We start from the raw sequence: 6,000 nt of genomic DNA on the forward strand, positions 1-6,000 counted from the left end.
AAGATCTCAACTTATTAATGGGAAGAATGAGGGCAAAAAAAGAGTCAGTTATAGATGGTTTCAGAATTTCCAAACTTGTAGGAGAGGGGAAAGAATAGTTAATATGACTAGGTTAAATTGTCCTATTAAGAGATAAACCCAATTTTGTACAAGGTAACCTTGTGATGGAACTGTTGTATATTTTGACTGTGGTGGTGTTCACAGGAATCTACATAAAATTACTTACAACTAAACATGCACAGGGATGGGTACATGTAAAACTGGTGAAATCTGAATAAGGTCTATATATTGTATCAATGTCAATTTCCTGAGTATAATATTGTACTGTAGTTATGCAAGGTGTTACCATAGGTGGAAACTGGGTGAATGTACACAGGATCTAGATCTCTTTGTATTCTTTCTTACAACTGTATATGAATCTACAATGATCTTTTTAAAAGTTTTATAAAATGTAAAGCAAAAAAAAAAAAAAGGACAAACTTCCAGGCCGGGCACAGTGGCTCACACCTGTAACCCCAGCACTTTGGGAGGCCAAGGTGGGTGGCTCACTTGAGCCCAGGAGTTTGAGACCAGCCTGGGCAACATGGTGAAGCCCCATCTCTACAAAAAACACAAAAATTAGCCAGGTATGGTGGCGTGCACCTGCAGTCCAGGCTACTTGAGAGGCTGAGGCAGAAGGATCACATAAGTCCAGGAGATGGAGGTTGCAGTGAGCCAAAATTACACCACTGCACTCCAGCAGGAGTGACAGAGCAAGACTCTAAAAAAGAAAAAAAAAAAAGACAATCTTCCAAATTGAGAAGGGGGAAGATTTCAGGGAGAAACAGAAGTCCAGCTCAGTTACCTGAATGTTTGATGTTTATGAAAGGCAAGTAAAGCAAAATGGTGTAAAATGACTGAAAATGAACATATGGGCAAAAAGACCTATCAGGTACACACAAAACTGACAGAGAGGCAAGAGTCATATAAGACAATGTAGACTCCCAGCCAAAAAATCACTAAACAGGGCAAAAAAGATACTTTATATTATTTAAGATAAAATCCACTAAGAACAATTACACATATTATCTTTAAGGCTGAATTCAACCAAAATCATAATCACAGTAAACATCTAACATACTTTGCTTACTAATTTGTCGGCTTTGAGAAAAACAACAAATTAAGGATATAGTATCTTACAGCAAATGTGTCAAATCAAACAACAGGGAAAGGACAGTTTATCCAAATAAATGTTTTAGGAAAATGTCCAGCAATTTGGAAAAATAAATTTGTAATAGTATGCCATAGCAACCATTTTTAAAAATCTATATCTATGATAACAGAATGTGTACAAAGAGTATTTTAATAATCTTGTGGAAACCCACAGGCCATAAAGGAAAACAGCAGCAGAACTGGCAACATAAATATTAAAGATTTTTATAAAACAAAAGCCCCAAGAAACACTAAAGAATAGACTATGAGAAAATACTAGCAAATGGTGAACCAAATCATTAATAGCCACAATATGTAAAGAGCTATTACAAATCAATTAGAAAAGAGGAACATTTCAACAGAAACCTAAGCAAAGGATATGATCATGCAAGTAAAAACAAATACAAATGACCAACAAACATAAGATAGTCAACCCCATCAATAAGCAAAGAAATGCAATACTAAAACAATAAAATAGCATTTTTCATTCACAAAATTACTAAATATAAAAAATAATCATTTCATCTTAGCAGGTCTCTCAAGTTTCTGCATGTCATATAAGTAGAGGCACTGATGGCCTTTATTTTTTATTTTTTCAATGGTGTTTATACAGCAAATAGCCTGGGCAGATAAAGAGATGTCTCCCTCTGGTACAGAGGGCAGGTTTGTTTACCATGCAGGAAAATAAAGATAATGTCTCCCTCTCTAGCAAAGATCAGACAGGTTTATTTGCAGCCTAAACTAAGGACTCCTCTCCTGTAACATAACCTACTTCACCTGCTAGTGTCACTGGGCTCCTGTCACATCACCCTGTGGAAATCAGGGCTCCAGCAAATCAGCATAAGATGATCCTCTGGCTACCGTTACTGTTGTGCTTTGTCTCTGAGTCAGGAGTCTCCTATTTTCTGCCAGTTTCCACGAAACTGTTAGCTTGTAAGTAGGGTATGATCTCAGATCCTTGACAATTCTTGGCAATGTGATATGGCAAAAGCAGCATTTTAACAAATTGTATAAATTTACACTTACCAACAACTTTTGAGGAGCACTTTGGCAGAACCTCTCATAATTTACCACTTACGTGTAGCCTCTGACCTAGCAATTCCATATCTTAGGAAATAAACTAACATGCAAACATCACAGTATACAGAATAAACACAAAAATGATCCTTGCAGTTCTGTTTGTAATAAATTTGGAATAATGCCAACAGGGGATTGGCTAAATAACTTTTGGGTTACTCCTACAATGAAATACCAAAAAGACTTACAAAAAAGACAAGATACTATTATATGCACTGACACAGAAGGATGTTCATCAATTATTATTAAGTGGAAGCTATAGAAAATTATAGATGGTACACTGCCATTTATGAAACAAAAGTAGACTTAAATATATTTATTTTTAAAATCTGCAAGCAGTGATCATCTTTATGGAACAAGGTTACTGGGTAGATGGGCACACAGCACTTTCACTTCCTCCTTTAAGGATTTCTGTATTGCTTGATCTTTTTTAAAGAATGCATACATTTATTTCATGAGCTAATAAGGTTTTAAGTGTCCATTGTAACAACATCTTAAAATTTATTATATTTTAGATATCCAGTTGGGATGGTAAAATACAAATGGATATGAGGATGTCCTAGGGAACACTTCTACAGCCATTCATCTCTTAGATAACCATTTTTCTCTTAGAAGCCAGGTACAGAACATCCTAAATCACAGGTGATGGGGAGAGACACACTACAGTTACCATGACACGGTGCAAAGTCAAAAGGCATGCAGATATTTAATCAGGCTGCTTCTCTATGTAACTGTAAGGAGCAACTCTAGTCGCAAGTTCTGAGTGAGCAACAGAAGGGATATATTTACTAACAGTTAATGATTCAACTGACCATGGAAAAAGCAAGCTAAAATAAACGAATCTCAATAACTGGCAGGAAAATTTTAAAGGGGGGAGAGAGGCAAGAGGTAAAGAAAGGGAATCAACTTGCCCCTACTAAATGTTTTCATTTCAAAAATATTTAGTGATGTCTGCAATATGCCAGGCATCGTTCATATCCCTAGATATTAAAACACATTATAAACCTAGAGCAACAAGAGCATCACAGAAGCCAGGATCACCACAGGGAGCCAAAGAATACTAGACGACCGTTCAGAAAGTCCCAAGAATACACGGGAATTTAGGGCCTATGGTATTTACAGGACTGATCAGCAGGGAAAAATAGAATTCAACAAATGATGATGGAGTCACTAACAAAATTATAAAGTTGGAGCCTTCTTATCTCACATTAAATATGAATAAGATCATTAACAATACTAGAAGAAAACGGAGGTGGGTATTTATATACAATTCATGTAGATAAAGGCCTTTTTTAAAGGACACTGAGTTAGATCCGCGAAGTTAAGATCGAGAATGTTAACCACAGCAAAATTAAGAGGATGAGACTAACACAGTAAAGAAACAAGGGGCAGTTTTTGTTAACTGACCATATGTGCAAGTACCATATGTACCACTGTACAGAGTACTATAATTGCATTATTTAATCATGGCGTGAGTAAAGAAATTATCCATCTTACAATGAGCTGATTTATCTGATTTTCAAATAACAGAAGGGAAGAGTTTGAAAACGCAGAGTTCAGAAAAGCCAACTTTTGGCGCAGAAGTTTAAAACAAAGTTAGTACTCAGAACATAAGTGTGGAAAGAAGAATCCAATTCAAGGAACTTTCAGAGTGCCTACTAGAGCATAATGCACATTTCCCTCAAGTCCTTAATCTGATAAAGGACTATTGGAGCGTTGATGACTCTGGATGAAATCTCTCTCTACTCAACCAACGGATACAATATGCGGTACAGGATAATGGAGGCAGGAAGTGAGCCTGAAAGAAAAAAATATATACCTATACCTGAACTTAAGAAACTGAGGAGTGCACGCAAGAAGCAGAAAAGGCAGTTTGTGTCTGCACACAGACCAAAGCAAGCAGAGATCCCTGCACCTGGTGGTAATGTGCCCTCCGGAGCACAAAGCCAGACGGGCATCCTGCCAACGCAACTACCTGACCACAGGCTTATACCATCTTCACCTTCTATAATAGTTATTTGTATACTGTATTTCAATCTGTGAATGCATCTCGAAGGTTTGTGGCAATGATTACTGGGAAATCAAGGAAATCCAAAACCACCCATTATAAATATGTTGACAAGGAGGCCAAGTAGATGGTCATCATCACACTCTAGGGGCACCCCTAAACCTAAACACAGAAACAAGGTTGTAGCTGGGCACCTTGTAGCAGTCCTGAAGAAAGAAAACAGGCCTGGTTAGGCAAAAACCATTGGATGTCAGGGAAATCAAGGCAGCAGGCACAGGAATCACAAGCACAGGCGGGCATGTGGCCGACGCGTGGCTGCCGGGGCAGCACCGATCGCGGGTGTGGGGAGACCCGCAGTCCCCCGCGGTGTAAACAACCCCGAGCCACGCACACGTCCGGACGACGCCTCACAGCCTGCAGGCAGACTGTGCCGTAGAAACAGCCCGAGGCACGTCAGCAGTTCTCAGGGGCCCCAGCAAGCCCCGCAAGCGTGAAGCGGAGACGCAGGGGCGCGGGCGGGGAGGGGCGGGCAGCGAGGGCCTCTGCCAGGCGTCCAGACTCTCCAAAGCGCGGAGCTGTGCGCTGGCTCGGCCCCGGCCCCGCCCCCGCCCCGGCGCCAAAGGAAGAAAACAGACCCACGGGAGGGAGAAGTAAAGGAAGGGCCGTACCCTGCAGGGTCCGGGAGAGGCGCGCGCTGCGGGCTTCACCAGCGACCAGGCACCGCGAGAAGGCCTGGGTGCGGGGGCGGCTCCCCGACTCTCTGACTATGGCACAACCGCCGCAAGGCCGGCCCAGCGCGACCCGGAAGGAAGACGCCGAGGCCGCGAGGAGCTGCGACGCCGGGGAGGCGGGGCGGGGCCGGGGAGGCGGGGCGGGGCCGAGGAGGCGAGGCGGGGCCTGGAGGGAGGCGGGGCGGGGCCAGAAGCAAAGCCGGGCGTTCCTCCCGTGGGAGGTGCTCTGGGTCCTATGGACAGCCCGCTCCCAGGCCAGGGGGAGGACCTTCCTGCTGGCTTCCCCGGTCCAGTGGTGCCCGTGTAAAGGGCCTAAGTCATACACAGCGGGTAGTGTCTACAAATCCTCTTCGGAATAATCCCCTCCTAGTACCGGCTCGCCATGTGTAGTGTGGTCCTACCAGGACTTCTTCAGTCCAGACTTGGTGGATCAGGTGATACATAGGTAATACGGCTGGTACGCATACGCAGAGGAAAAGTATAATATACATTATGTGCGCTCTGAAGGTATAATTCACATAGTTTACAAACCTCCTCTGCCCTGCATACAAATCCTGCCTGCAGGCTCATTTCCATACCAAAGTTCAGAAGCCTCTGACCATTACCTCTGATGAAGAAGATGGTCTGGCAGTCGCTCTTACTCATTTTGATTTATTTTTGGTAGGTTCAGTATGGCACTTTTTTTTTTTTTTTTGAGACGGAGTCTCGCTCTGTCGCCAGGCTGGAGTGCAGTGGCGCGATCTCGGCTCACTGCAACCTCCACCTCCCAGGTTCAAGCGATTCTCCTGCCTCAGCCTCCCGAGTAGCTGGGACTACAAGGGCGCCAAGTTAGTATTTTGTATTTTTAGTAGAGACGGGGTTTCACCATATTGGCTAGGATGGTCTTGATCTCCTGACCTTGTGATCCACCTGCCTCAGCCTCCTAAAGTGCTGGGATTACAGCCGTGAGCCACTGCGCCCAGCCTTGGCACTTTTTTTAGTTTTCATCATATT

The 6,000-nt window shown here is 43.0% G+C and overlaps 1 protein-coding gene across 1 annotated transcript in view; it reads right to left on the minus strand.

The window, feature by feature from the left end:
* The window catches only part of FBXL4 (F-box and leucine rich repeat protein 4), a 70,339-nt gene extending 65,196 nt beyond the window's left edge, over nt 1-5,143 (minus strand). The window contains exon 1 of the mRNA XM_003258362.4: nt 4,945-5,143. The gene's annotated coding sequence lies outside the window, so the exon portion shown is untranslated. The remainder of the gene's footprint in view (nt 1-4,944) is intronic.
* Nucleotides 5,144-6,000: the final 857 nt, after the last annotated feature.

The sequence above is a fragment of the Nomascus leucogenys genome, chromosome 3 (genome assembly GCF_006542625.1).
Source record: "Nomascus leucogenys isolate Asia chromosome 3, Asia_NLE_v1, whole genome shotgun sequence".
Taxonomy (NCBI): domain Eukaryota; kingdom Metazoa; phylum Chordata; class Mammalia; order Primates; family Hylobatidae; genus Nomascus; species Nomascus leucogenys.